Here is a 16,069-nt window from a genome sequence, read left to right on the forward strand (position 1 = left end):
GGGAGAAAGAAGATCAGTAGTGATTGATTGTGACTGATTGCAAGCAGACAGACAGACAGACAGACAGACAGACAGACCTTGAACTGAACTTAAAACGCGAAGTATAGAATAATATAATTTTAGTTATAAACATTTTGACACGATGAGCCTCCGTGGCTCAGGCGACAGTGCGCCGGCCTATACCGCAGAGTTCCGTGGTTCAAATCGCGGTCACTACATGTGAGATTTGTGCTGGACAAAGCGGAGGCGGGACAGGTTTTTCTTCGGGTACTTCGGGTTTCCCTGTCATATGCCACTCCAGCAATACTTTCCAATATCATTTCATTTCATCTGTCATTCATTAATCATTGCCACAGAGGTGTGCGACAGGCTTCGGCAGCCGGCACAATTCTTATCCTCGCCGCTAGATAGCGGCTGCATTCATTCCATTCCTGACCCGGTCGAATGATCGGAAACAGGCTGTGGATTTTAATTTTCACATGTTGACACGATATTTGGGATCACAATTTTGAGGAATTCAGAAACTCATGTAGTTAGTATACTTTTTTGTGTGTGGATTCTTCTTCTTCTTTATTATGGTAACATTAGTATGTCGACTTGTTCTCGCCAGTCGAAATTAATACATGAAATTCAATTGGAACATTGAAATGACAATGTTCACCCAATAAATGATCGATGGATTCTAAATCAGCCATTAAACCTGTTCTTGTTAAGTAATACATAGAGACAGTGTTAACCACGCACCCACCTATAAGGAAACTTCAGCGATCGTAATTTGGTCGATATCGCTTTCTCTACTCGAAAACAACAAGGCAGTCAGAAATATTTTTCGTTGTTTAAAACGTAATACTTAAATTTAATACGAATATGATACAAATAATAATAATAATTATCGTATGGCCTCAGCTACCGTCTGCAGACATTTCGATTTGACGCCATCTGGCTCGTCAATTTCGACGTTCCGTTTTACTCTAGGCCCACTAGATAGCAGACAGAGTAAACCGGATCTTTCCTGGGCGTCTATGGCTGAGATTTAATGAATTTTGTCGGGTAAACACCAAACGTGTCACCAGAGATCTTTTACATGCCGATATTGTACGACATGGAGTATCGAATGGACTTTTTTCCGCCCTTCAAAAATCCGACTACCTCTGCCGGGTCTGAACCCCCTATCTTGAGATCCGGAGGCCAACACCCTACCACGGATCCACCAGAGGCAGCTACGAATATGATACAAGAACGGGTAGATAAAACACTCATTATGATTACCTTCTAAATACCGACATTAAGATTATTATTCACAAATTTTTATTTATTTCAAAATGAGGAGATTGATACTCAGTTCAGTACGATGACGTTGAATGTTCACTTTACGAGTTTTCTTAACAAATAATCTTTATTTTAGTGAATGAAAGCTAGAAAAGTGGGTTGTGGCAGCTAATATTGAGAATATAGCCACAAGATCTGGAACGCAAATTTTATAAACGTGACTTCGTATGTAGGAATTATCGGATGTATTGTCCGGGATTCATACGGTGGCCATTGAAAATGATACTTGGCTAATATGCTCTCTATTTTAAGGAATTCGTAGACAGATTGAGCAAAAACTTTTATTTCTTGAATTTTGGTCAGTTGTCACTCACATTTATGTCTAAAGTATTCATTCAGTAACTTGAGATATATTCTTGTGAGCCATTATCTTAGAAAAATAAATCTTCACAAAGCTGAGAAGTTCTTTAATTTCTTTGCTAGGAATTTCACATATTTTCAGTACCATACCAATACACGTTATGATTTGAAGACTCTATCAGCGTAACTTGGATGCAATTTTGTAAATGGAGAGGCTATCGATGCTTAAATCAGTTTGCGAATTCCTTAATTATACGCAGAATACCACGGATCGGTTAATCATTTAGTTTCTTATGTCAGGAGCATGAAAAGTCTGCTTTTTAGGATAACTGTAATAGTTTTCAATTTCATGTACGATATTTCCTTTCAGAAATGCAATGGAAATAGTTGCAATTCATGAAATACCATGCACACTGCGGCAAATGAAATTATACCCAATGCTTACACATATTGTTATGACAGAACTGTTTAAAAGTTTTCAGGTGTGTGATGTTCCACTGTTTTCTGATGAGAACTGCTGGCAACTGTTGGTAATCATAAAATATAGCAGTGTATAACAGAACAACTAATACATACACATATAACTCAGAATAGTAGAAGCGAGCCAGAAACCTTAACATTATTTAAACATGTTCGCTAGTTACATCCAGATTATTAGTAATGCATATATGAGGTTTATTCCAAAAGAAATGAGCCGAAGGCTATACAATGAAAACCGCTGAAAGGATAGTAATGCAATTGCCTTCGGAAGAAGGTGTAGTCCCTATAAAACCGCAAAGGTCCTAAAATCGCCGCTGGAGGGACATAAGTGCACACCTTGTGGCGACAGAGGGAGCACACGCACGCGTTGATCCTCCACTGCACCCAGTCGTGCTGACAACAGTGAAATGGAGGCTTCAAAAGGAAAGCAAACGGGGTGTAGAGCGTTTCCTAACAGCGGAAGGAGTGAGGGGAACGAACATTCATGGAAGAATTGGCACAAATGTAGGGAGAGCACTGCGTGTCCGTTGCAAGGGTCAGGGCATGGCACAAGCGTTTCAGGGAAGGGCACATGTCGTTGGCCGATGATGCAACGTCTGGAATGCCACACCGCATTACCGATGCCATCGTCCAGCAGGTGAATGCCCTCACTATACAAGATGAGTTGGGTCTAGGAATGGGAAGGAAGCGGCCGTGGTCTTCATTAAGGTACAGCCCCAGCATTTACCTGGTGTGAAAACAGGAAACCACGGGAAACCATCTTCAGGGCTTTCAACAGTGGAGTTCGAACTTACTATCTCCCGGATGCCAGCTTACAGCTGCGCGCCTCTAACCGTACGGCCAACTCGCCCGGTAGTAAATCAGTTGCCTTGGAACGAAGTCATTTCTGAATGTTTATGTTCTATGTTGAAAAATTTACTAAATATTCATTAGTTATTTCGATGACAATTTTTTTAATATTTCACAATAGGTGAAGGAGCTAAGAAATATTTTACTTTACTTCCTCCAAGTTGCTTGATGTTGTGGAGTTCTTGATGCAGAAAAGGACTGCAGAGGCCTAGAATTAAACAATGCTGAAGCTTCAGATCCCCAGCCAGAAAATATATTATTTCTTACACGTTGCTTTACGTCGCATCGACACAGATAGGTCTTTTGGCGACTATGGGGTAGGAAAGGGTTAGAAGTGGAAAAGAAGTGGCCGTGGCCTTAATTAAGGTACAGCCTGTGTGGAAACAGGAAACCACGGAAAACCATTTTTAGGGCTGCCGACAGTGGGGTTCGTATCCACCATCTCACGAATACTGGGTACCGGTTTCACGTAAGCGACTGCAGCTATCGAGCTCGGTAGTCTGCAAATAACCAGAATAGGAATAATCAGAAACTTTGAACAAATTATAAGGAAGGGATAGATTGCTCTTTAGTGACGGATCATTCAGTAATGGATACATATTTCAATCGTTGATATGGTTGTAACTTATACTGTTGCGAAAACAATTTATTCATATATCAACATCACTGTGTTACATATACTCTCGTAACCCCGAGTTATATAATATAACCCCACCGACTGGTCAGCGAATAATAAATGGTGATCGTCAGCAGAGCGAATGACTGAAGCCAGTTAGGTGTCACATGAGTATCAAAACGGCACTGTCTACCGGATATATGTGTATCACTCGTCAAAGGGTTTTGGTGCTTTGACCGAGAGTGAGAGGCAGCTCGATGTTTAATAACATACAAGGGAGGCAAATGATACATGAAAACAAAGTGGTATGTTTCACTCCTGTGTAGCGTGGTTTATGTTATATAGAAGCACCTTGGGAAGGAAACTGTATATATACTGCATATATGACCGACTCGTTGGCTGAATGGTCAGCGTACTGGCCTTCTGTTCAGAGGGTTCCGGGTTCTATTCCCGGCCGGGTCGGGTATTTAAACCTTCATTGGTTAATTCCAATAGCCCGGGGGCTGGGTGTTTGTGCTGTCCCCAACATCCCTGCAACTCACGCACCACACATAGCACTATCCTCCACCACAATAACACGCAGTTACCTACACATGGCAGATGCCGCCCACCCACATCGGAGGGTCTGCCTTACAAGGGCTGCACTCGGCGAGAAATAGCCACACGAAATTATTATTATTATTATTATTATTATTATTATTATTATTATTATTATTATTATTACTGCGTATATATGGATAGATGAAACAAACCTACAACCTGTTTTCCAGTCAATGGCCGAGTCAGGAATGGAATGAATGAAGCCCCCCACTTGCGGCGAGGATGTGAATTGTGCCGGCTGCCGAGGCCTGTCGCACTCCTCTGGGGCCATGATTTTGACTGAGAAATGAATTGATAGTGGAAAGTGTTGCTGGAATGAAAGATGACAGGGAAAACTGGAGTATCCGGAGAAAAACCTGTCCCGCCTCCGCTTTGTCTAGCACAAATATCACATGGAGTGACCGGGATTTGAACCACGGTATCCAGCAGTGATAGGCCGGTGGTCTGCCGCCTGAACCACGGAGGCTCTATCTGTTTAGATATTTAACGCAATTCATTGTCAATGGTAAATCACCATTTGCACGATATATGCAATGAAAAATAATGTATACCTCGTCGAGGATTTGCAAAATTAAAAGATATGTAAGCTCATCTTTGTTTACAAGTTGCTTTACGTCACACCGACACAGATAGGTGTTATGGCGACGATGGGACAGGAAAGGGTTAGGAGTGGGAAGGAAGCGTCCGTGGCCTTGATTGAGGTACAACCCTAGCATTTGCCTGGTGTGAAAATGGGAAACTACGGAAAACTATCTTCAGATCTGCCCTGCCGACAGCGGTGTTCGAATACTGGATACTGGCCGCACTTAAGCGGCTGCAGCTATCGATCTCGGTTAAGCTCATTTTATCCTTAAAAGTGTGAAAATTGGAATGGCAATAAGTACTCGTATATTAACATCAATTTTATTCTGTTACCGTACGGGACCCCTTGTTCTCGGGCAGCTATACCTTGTGGATTTTCTCTCTCTATTCTAGACCACAAGAATGCGGGCTGTCTGAGTCCAATAGCTGACGGACCTAATTAAATAAATTACAGTAATAAATGTTACATTTCAGCCAGAAATATTTAATTAGAATAAGCACGAGGCAGTAGTCAGTTTGACAAATACAACAAAGACTACATTAGAAGAGAACGGTTCATTAATTCCGAGAAGTAAAGGCTAATACTATTTGTCCATTTAATGAATGTATGTATTTATTTATTTATGTATTTATTTATGTATTTATTTATTTATTTATTTATTTATTTATTTATGTATTTATTCGTTTGTAAGCATGTATTTCCCCGAATCCTTAGGTTAATAATCGGAGTGCTGGTTTTCGGCTTATTCCCGACCGGGTAGGGATTTTAACTGCATACGGTCAATTATTCTGGCACGGGGTATAGGTGTTTGTGTGTTCGTCTCAATACATTTCTCTTCTACATACAACACACCACACTAGCAACTACCACAGGAACACGCCACAGTGACTACATCCCCAACATAGGATTGGCGTCAGGAAGGGCATACGGCCGCAAAACGGATCCACATCAAGTGCCGACCCCAAACATACTGCGAACATATGGGAAGAAGAAGAAAAAGACAATCCAAATCAGCATCAAGTGCCGATCCCAACACACTGCGAAACTCCAGGAAGCAGACGACGAAGTTAGTACAGTCGAAATCACTCTCTTAAAAATGTAATTTGAAATTTGAAATGAACATTATTTCGATATTTCTTATGAATAAAAGTTACAATTCCCATGTTACATGATATTTGTATAGAATCAGAACAGGTATTATAAAGAGGCCTTATAAACCATACTGAGTGTATTTATAGATGGAAGCTGTACTTTGAACTTTGTGGACCTAAGTACTCTTCAGAAAGTTACGTACTGCTATCTATTGTCTAACACCAGACTTGAGATAATATTTATCTCGACGTTTTTTGAACTATGTCCCTGTGACTTTCTGAATGTGACAGGGAAGGTTCAATTTAGAAAAACCATTGCCGCCGTATAAGAACGAATGACACTTTAGGATTACAGGTGCCTAGTCTTTACTTGCAAAAAAACACTTTCTTCTTCAAGCTGAGCCCGTCAGAATTTCTGCATGAACGATATTTTTGTGTACATAGTTTCAGCTCAGTTAATTTCGTTGCACAAACCAGGTTTAGTATTTGAACTGCAGAGAAGAATCACCGCGCAATCAGCTTTTTAAATCTGACTTGTAAGAAATTCAACAGCATTGCATTCCATGGAGTTAATTCTAATTTACATACCTTGTTATTAAAAAGGAGTATTACGCTCCTAACTAATACGATTTGGGGTATTTTGCACATTATTTTTCATGGATGGAACTTTGTACTTATACAAAATTCGTCTAACGCAGAACTAACTTATTTCACAATATGATTATAATGTACACGTCACCTGACATACGTCGACTTACAATGTTTTTGTTATTTCTGTTACAAATTACCGTTATCCACGTTTGGAACTGTTTTTTACTTTGCAGAGCTAACAAGTTATATCAACGGTTTATGCGATATTCTCGGTGAAATATACATACAGTATATGCAATTTATTTAGTACGTTCAAAGAATCGGAAAGGTTTCAGGCAGATATAATCAACCTGATAGCCACCCCTATTAGTAATGACAATTATCCGCCTCCTAATCCGTTCATATGAACAATATTTAAATGCGTTTTTATCTGCTGCCTTAATTAATGCAAGCGGGATTTGAGTTATGATTCAAAATTGAAATTATCAACCATCAGGTGGATTTCTCTTTCTGATGTAACTGGAAGAATAAAATGCGACACATGGAATTTCAGGTCAAGGAGTAGGCCTACAAATGGTGTCTAACAATTCCCAGTGAACGTTTAGCACAGTGCCCGCCATGGTCTGGATAACGATGTCTGGGTTTGTTTGTAAAGTCTAAGTAAGTTCAGCGTCTCCTTTATATATGGTCCCTCTAGAGCCAATCATAAGTCCAATGACTTCCAAATATTCAACCACATACTTCTTCCCGAAATCGTGAAGGTATGGTTCATACAGTGTCTTCTTCTTCACGCACACTAAGCGAGGCCGCTGTTCAATTCCCTGGAATCTTGCAGTGGGATCAATCACAATATCCGTATCGTTTTCCCGGTTGATGATAACAATATCAGTTTGCCTTGTTTCTTCTTTTGTGGAAGGACATCGAAATTCTTCATATACCTTCAAGTGTTGCTGTTTACGGGGCTTCCAGCAACCAATGAGCGTATAGAATTGCGCCGATTGATTCTCGTCAAACATTTAGAACGAACTAATGGATATGCTGATGAGCTGAAGCATTTCTAAAGCACCCCTCTACATCTGGCTTGCAAGTTTAGCATTATACTGATATGGAGAGAAAATGTTTATCCAGAAGAAACAAAGAAATTTAAAAAAATTGAGATTCAAGGTTTAATTTCCCTTTAATATTGTTACTAACTAATGTTATATGTTAATATTTCTGACACCTGTAAATTAATTCATTTACTACATCACTTACTGTAAGGAAGGACTTCGGGTCCGTAGCACGTAATCACAGCCGTATAACGCACTTCCGTTTCTGAGGACAATAATCTCGCAAACTTACTAATGATATGGGATTAGTCAAAGGCAGATTGAAGTTTGCAGTGAATTCGACAGACCATAATGAGATGTACATAGCAGTGCCGTCTGAGATCTGAACTTGGAAAGTTTGAGAACATTATTAGCCATTAAGATGAAACCACTCAAGTAGCAGCTTGTTAACCATTGTTGTCTCAAAGTTGCGCTAAGAACAGAGGAAACTCCCTCCTCTAAAGTTTGAGACGGCTTTATTAGTTGCACTTCACGTGCAGGTCTACGCGGGATTTAACTTGGGAGGCACGTCACAAGTCGACGTGAATCTGCGAGCACACCTTGCGTCAACGTTGCTCCAACAGTTTGGGTTTGATTGAAATAGTGTTAGAGTCTGCTAACTGTGGCATACGTAGTTTTAAAATAACTCTCATTAATCCAAGCAATTTTACATTAAACAAGACATGAAATGTGGTGTGTAATAATGTATTTTTATGAATTGACTTGGAATGTACCCCGAAAGAAGAATAAAAATAAAAGAAGAAACATAAAATAGTGGCCTTTTAATGCATGACTTCTGTATTATACAGAGAAAACGGCACGGATGTACAGAAAAACCCAGCGAGCGAGTTGTCTTCAGCTAGTCTTAAAAAAATACTACATAAACGATGTAGCGTGAAGTTTGCTGATGATATTGTAGTCATGGCAGAATCGGTAAAGGTAAGAATACTATTTTAGTGAGCAGAAACAATAGCGGAACTAATAGTAATGTAATGATAGAAAGTTAAAGTAAGAGGTCAGGTGAAGAAATTTTGTTATCTTGGAAGTACAGAAGACGAAAGACAGACTCTTGCAAAGAAAGCCTTCAACAAAAATTCCGCATATTAAGAAGTTCCCACTTGGATATCGATAGAACACCACTTTCGCAATGCTGCCTCTGTGGATCCGTGGTAGAGTGTTGGCCTCCGAATCGCAAGATAGCGGGTTCAAACCCGACAGAGGTAGTCGGATTTTTGAAGGGCGGAAAGTAGTCCATTCGACACTCCATGTCGTACGATGTCGGCATGTAAAAGATCTCTGGTGATACATTTGGTATTAACCCGACAAAATTAATTAAATCTCAGTCATAGATGCCCAAGAGAGATCCGGTTTACTCTGTCTGCAATCTAGCGGACCTAGAGTAAAACGGAACGTCGAAATTGACGAGCAGACAGCCAGATGGCGACAAATCGAAATGTCTGCACACGGTAGCTGAGGCCATATGATTATTATTATTTTTTTACCATTTTCGAAATTATCTTTCAGCGTTCTGTACTAATATCTCTTCAATATATGGTATACAGGGTGTCCCGGGAGGAAGGGGGCATGCGTTAAGAGGTGATAGTATTAGTCATTCTAAAGCGATAACATTATGTGAACATATGTTTTATTTTCAGTAGTTTCCGAGATACAAACCATATTGTGTAATATTTTACTAATGTTGCCACGGTAGCCGAGCCGGTTGTCATGGTGACGTTTGTTGATTAGATTGTTTAGCAGAAAGTATGGTATTTCACAGTTTGTACATTTCGTTTGTTGCAGTGATGCCAAGGGTATTTGCACATGAAGAATATGCCGATATGGTGTACATTCACGGTTATTGCAATGGAAATGCTTCTGTTCGAGAACGCTAACGACGGTTTCCTTGACGAAGAATACCCCATCGTAAGGTGTTTAACATGGTCTTCGGTACACTGCGTGAATATGGTTCTCTTCCCACTGTCCGTGTTGTATCGGAATGACAGGGTGAACAAGATGTAAATGAAGTGGAAAACGAAACATAGCCCTACGAGTAGTTGTAGACAAGTTTCTGCACAGCTAGGTATTCCGCGCACCCGACTCTAGCGCACGTTACATGAGGGTGGCTTGTATTCCTATCATCACCAGCGTGTGCAACATCTTGAGGAGAGAGAGAACATCAGGCGGCGGCAATTTTGTGAATGGGTACTTGCTAATGCCGAATTGATTCCACACATTTTGTTTACTGACGAATTAACATTTACCCGCAGCGGAATCAACACCACTCGCAGTTATCACTCATGGGCGCATGAAAATCCTAACGCTACTGTCAAAAGTAATTTTCAGCGTCGTTTCTCAATTTTATTTTTTATTTTTACAATTTGCTTTACGTCGCACCGACACAGATAGGTCTTATGGCAAAGATGGGACAGGAAAGGGCTAGGAGTGGGAAGGAAGCGGCCGTGGCCCTAATTAAGGTACAGCCCCAGCATTTGCCTGGTGTGAAAATGGGAAACCAAGAAAACCATCTTCAGGGCTGCCGGGAGTGGGGTTCGAACCCACTACCTCCCGGATGCAAGTTCACAGCTGCGCGCCCCTAATCGCACGGCCAACTCGCCCGGTCGTTTCTCAATTAACGTGTGATGCAGTACCATTGGTAATCACAAAACTAGAAAACTGTCTTACCGGAGCACATTATGTTCAATTTCTACAGAATTAGTTGCCGAAGTACTTGGAGGTTGTCCCTTTGGCTACAAGGGGTCGAATGTACTTCCAGCAGGATGGAACTCCTGCGCATTCCGCATGACCAGCGGTACAGTATTTCAATCTAATTCATCCTGGACGTTGTATCGACCCCGCGTGTGATGTTGCATGGCTACCAAGGTCACCCGACCTTCCGCTGCTGGATTATTGTTTCTGGGGTTGGTTAAAAAGCTAAGTCTACAGGGAAAAAGTGCAAACAAGAGAGGACTTGGCTTGCTCGCATTTAAAATGCTTGTGTGCACATTAAAGAAGAGAGAGATCAGCTCCGATTAGCAAAACAGCATCTGTCTGAAAGAGCTGCAAAACGCAGAATAAGTTGTAAAGGGAAATTGACAATATTGACAATTACACAATTCTACGTGTACCTAGGAAACTATTGAAAATAAAGCATATCTTTATATAATGTTTCTATGATATATGCGTTCTCAGTAGGAAAAGTTTGTGTGAATAAATTTCATTGCAGAAGCAGAAAAAAATCGTTGATCTTAAGGAAAATCAGAGAAAATCATTTGCTAAAACATTGTTTGTTCTAGGTTATTAGCCGGTAAAGAGAGTTGGGCAAAAGGCAAACGGGAGAAGGAACACATGGAAGCTGCATTAATGTGGATGTCGGGGAATGTGACCAAAGCAAGCTGGACAGAGAAGGAAACCAATGTACAGGCGTATGAAAAGTAATTAGTACAAGCTTATATTTGACAAAGAATTGAAGTTGCTAAGCTTTGGCTGTAGCCAGTTTTATCTGCCCAATTCCTAGACTACTGAAGTTGCTTTGACTATTCTTAAACAATTAAAAACAATGGTAGGTCGCCTCCAATTCAGTTGAGTGCTTGTATTTGCAGGAATGGCGTGTGCTATTTGTGCATTCTCAATAAGAAAAGTTTGTGCGAATGATTTTCATTTAAGAAGCAGGAAAAAGGATCGTTGATCTTAAGGAACACAACTCTATGACAATAAGAGACATTACATCTGTTGTTGGTGTGTGAATATCTTGTCTATTTTTTAGAATTTGTTTTACGTCGCACCGACACAGATAGTTCTTATGGCGACTATGAGATAGGAGAGGCCCAGGCGTGAGAAGGGACTGGCCGTAACCTTCATTAAGGTACCTCCCCAGCATTCGCCTGGTGTGGAAATGGGAAACCACGGAAAACCATCTTCAGGGCTGCCAACAGTGGGGTTCGATCCAACTTTCACCAGAATGCAAGGTCATATATGCGCGCCCCTAACCGCACGGCCAGCTCGCCTGGTGTGCGAAAATCTAGTGTCTCAAATCTTCTTTCAGCATGTAGTAATTCTGCCTCATTGTCTTGCAGAGAAAAACAGGTGTGGACTAAAACGCAAAGACAGTGCAAGAACTGACAAAAATCTACTTAGAAACAGTAAAATTCACCCTTCAAAAAGAGTCACGACCTTCAGAGAGATTTATTGGGTACTGGGGTTGAAAATGACGCTTCACCAGTTCGGCATAGGCTTCTTGATTGTGTGTGGAAGGCAATAAAGCGAATAAAGAAGTATTTGTTGGCATATGTCATACATTTTAAAAACTCTGTTGGTATGAGCAAAATAAAACATAAATCCTGGACCTCAAATGACTGAAAAGTCATTTTCAGTGACGAATCACATTTAATTGTTGAATGTTACAAAGCAAGAGCTGTCAGGTGAACTAAGCATGAACCAGTCAGAGAAGAACGTTTTGAAGAGAGGGTAAAACACCCTCCGAAAGTACGCTTTGGGGTTTCTTCACTGCAAGAGACCAATACATGATGAATTCAACCAAATACACGGAATGCTCAGAATACCCTGGACAGATTTTCTAACAAATAATGAATTGTTAAGGAGAGCTAGAGCTGAGTGAGGGCTGGAAAACATCATCATAGCCAGGAAAACAGCTTATTATTTAGGCCATTTTCTACTAGGAAGAAAGTACAGCCTGCTGTACTTGATGATACAATGGAAGATAGAAGGCAAGTGCAGAGAGCGAAGTCATTGCTCCAAAACATCAAAGATTGGGCTTGCATCAACAACACCGAATAACTCTTGTATACCAACCAGCATAGCGGCTTCTTCGGTGGTGATTAGCGGCAATCAGAAGTGGATGCTCCGGTATACCAACCAGCATAGCGGCTTCTTCGGTGGCTGAATGCAGGTCATGGAGGGCTCTAAGTAGGTAGTAGTAGTAGTAGTTGTTTTTATTTCTTTTATTTCTTGCCTTTCAATTTTGACAGAGCACAGTGAATGAACTTTGGCACTTAGAGTGTTTAACTAATACGCAATGATTATGTCTGGACGTCAGGGGTAAACTATCGTGACATTTCACTGACTTTACAGCACAAGAGAGAGAATCAGCTGAGGCGCATATTTTGCAACCTGCAAGGCAGTTGTAATCGAAGTTCTGACCACGGTAAACTATCAAGAGCAAATAAGATAAGAAGTTTGGTGGACGGCTGAACTGTTGTACGATCACTTACCATTGTTTATCGCCGTGTTCTTCTTGCACATACGATAGTATCACATAGTTTTATCTTCATTCCTGCGAAACACACACATACAATAGGGTACCTCTAAGGAGACACGACTAAAACGAATCGCATAAGATCAAAATCATACTTTTTTCATTTAAAATAGTTTATTTCTGATGCCCAGATATATTATACAAACATTACAATAACTCTAGAGGGTTTTTCCTCGTCTCTCGTCCATGTTTCTCCACTTCCTCTTTCGTTCACTGCGTCTTCTTTACGACGAATTCTTCCCTCTTCTCCCCTTGTCCCGAACACTCGTATAAAAGATGTCCCATTGTCTCTTCACTTTCTCCACAGATTCTGCATTTCTTTTGATCTTCTTTAGCCCAGTATCTATTGGCCAAAGTTTCGTTCCCACTCCAGAATCTAGCAATGATGACTTTGTCTTGCTTGTGTACTCTTATGAGGAGGTATTTTTGAATGGTTTGAGATGTCACTATAGGAACAGGAAGCGCGCTTCTTATTTCCCTACTTACGCTTCCCGAACCTGTATCTGTCGTGATTCGTTCGTACTCGGTTCAGCGAAGTCAAAACTTTCGTGGTAAGCTGAAACTCTTTATATGAGCTAGAGAATAACCGTACTTGGTCAGGGTGTAGCCAAAGACTGATCCATGCTCAAATGGGATTCAAGCCGCCTCTCGCCATCCTTCCATGAGGGATTTCCAGATTTTTATCTTCTTCCTGGTGTCTCGGTATATCGGAAGATACAAATATTTGCAACACTTTTCAAGGCTGTTTACCTTCGAAGAAAAGGAGGATGGATGTTGGAAAAACAGATAGATACTTCAGTGGTGTACATTTGATGGTGTCAGATACTGTCTTCATCGTATCGTTCAGCTAGGTGTCCACCTATCGTGTGTGTGGGTGTGTTGAGAAATACAGGACTGTAATATTCTGTATTAGGATAAACTAAGACAAGGAATTTTGTCCTCAGAACCATTGTATTTGCTCCCAAACTTGTACCACTAAACGCAGGCGAAACCTCCCGTGGTGCACCCTGCCCAACGTGGCTTACCGCGGCTCCATCAGGCTTTTGGACCGAAAGATCTGCTTGACGATATCCCAGCAATTTAGAGGATGCATTTTAATTCAAAGTCATCCTTTCATGATCAAAGTAATAGCTTTAAAAAAAATTACACGCTTCTTTCTCTTCATTACGTAGCAATAGCAACCAAAAATCTTAATTTACGGATTCATTGACATTTAAACAACGGGAATAATTATATAAATGAAAAGGAAAGTAAAATTACTTCCGACTTTCTAATACCTATTTCATGATAAAAACGAAGTACGAGTCCAAAATTTAAGGCACAATTTATTGTAACAATGATGCCCGACGGCTGACGGAAGTCTACAATGCCAGCGCATTGGCGACAATATAGGTGGGGCCAGTGGTGAGTAAAACAATAACTCTAGCGAATCGTTGTGGCTAGCGATAAGCGAGGTCCTTAAAAAATGCTGGAAGCTGATTAACAATGGAGAAGTCACAGGGAGTGATCTGGAAGTGGAAACTGTGACACTTTACTGCTGGTATATGTAAAGAGTGAAGATGTAAGCCCGAGTTAGTCGTGAGTCAGTCGCTAGACGGTCAGGAGACAGTCCGAAGGGAATCAGTCAGTGACAGGTCATTCGGGAATGTGTCAGAGGAGAGTGAGACGGTCTTGATTACGCAAGGAGCGGCGTGTACGAAGAGTTGTGAAGTGAAACTGCTCCATGGGACTGCACTGTGCTGTGAGAGCTCGCGCTGGAGAACAGGAGCTCGACACGCTGGAGAGCTGTGTGTCTGGCCATGTTCGTGAATAATTTCGAAATTTAGTCCATAGTAAAAACACGTACCTGTCTGTATAGCCATTTGAAAACAAAAAGTGTATTCTCGTTGTACGACGAACAGCAGCACAGGAAATTACTTGCTAAAATGATGAACATCAGTGGCGAATCCATTTCTACCGTGATTATTTGCGTTCAAACTGCTGATTAGTCGGCAACTGATTACCAGTTCCATTAAGATACAAACAGATTACTGAAGGAAAAACAAAAACCGTGCACACATTTCCAACAAGAGCATGACGGTGGAACGTACCTCCAGCAACAGTGGATCTAATAAGAGTAATGTATTTTAATTGAATTCTAGGCTATTGCTGTATGATAACAGTATTTCGAATGGGTGGAAAATGTGAAATGTAGAATTTACAGAGTCAATCATACTCTACGTTTTGCTTATCAAGTCTGTCAGATTAACAAAAGCCTCAGAAATTAAATTCGATCAACTAAAGAGCTTCGAGCAAGTGCTTGCAATATCTCTTCATCCTAGGTTCTATAAAACGCGAAGCAGTCTGAAGGAAATTACTAATAACTTCCACCAGTTTCTAGATTCATAGCTATATGGACAGCGTGTTAGCCTTTATTCCAAGAAGTCCTGGGTTCGTTTCCCGGCCGGGTCGAGGATTTTAACCGTAATTGGTTAATTCCTCTGGATAGGATCTGGGCGTGTGGGCCATCTTCAGCATTATAATTCATCATAGGTAGAGCTGCCACCCTCGCAGACACGCAAGTAGCCCATAGGCGTAAAATCAGTGAATCTACACTAGGCCTCTCCGCAGGCCATACACTATTAACATTAAACTAGCATTTTTACCCGTTCTTCGCACGGGAACTTGCAGTTACCTCCAGGAATTTATGCGAAGTAACATTCACACGTTTAATGCGACATGTTAAGATGATATTTTCGTACGAAAGCGCGTGACAGTCACGTGAAACATGGTGAAGCTGAACAAAGTCGAGAGAGAATGAGGACAATTTCCGAATTTATTGTAAGGTACATTTCCTAGTCCGAGGTTGTGCGAAATTCTCCAACGTTCTCGAGTTGCATATTGTATTCCTAACTACTGACGTGGCGCTCTGCCATTGATGATACCTCCCTTAATATTTGTCCTAACGAAAAGAGTAAAATGGCTCTTTAGTTTTTCCCATTTCTCAATTTGAAGTGACACGCATGACATGTCCCACGGGACTTAGACAAAAAATCCAATTTTTCGTAATCATTTGCGTTATTATCTGTCGTACGTCAAAGGAAGGAAAATAACACATTCTTAAACTAATGTTGTATACAGTCTTTTGATAGACCTAATGTTAACGAACATATTTGAAAATAATCTTACTACGTATACCAACTCCATTTGTTTGCCACGACATCATATGCACCTGATAGTACAATACTGTGTGTATAGAATCGAAATACGTAGTTTCGTTGAAATAAGTCC

Source organism: Anabrus simplex, chromosome 8 (genome assembly GCF_040414725.1).
Source record: "Anabrus simplex isolate iqAnaSimp1 chromosome 8, ASM4041472v1, whole genome shotgun sequence".
NCBI lineage: Eukaryota > Metazoa > Arthropoda > Insecta > Orthoptera > Tettigoniidae > Anabrus > Anabrus simplex.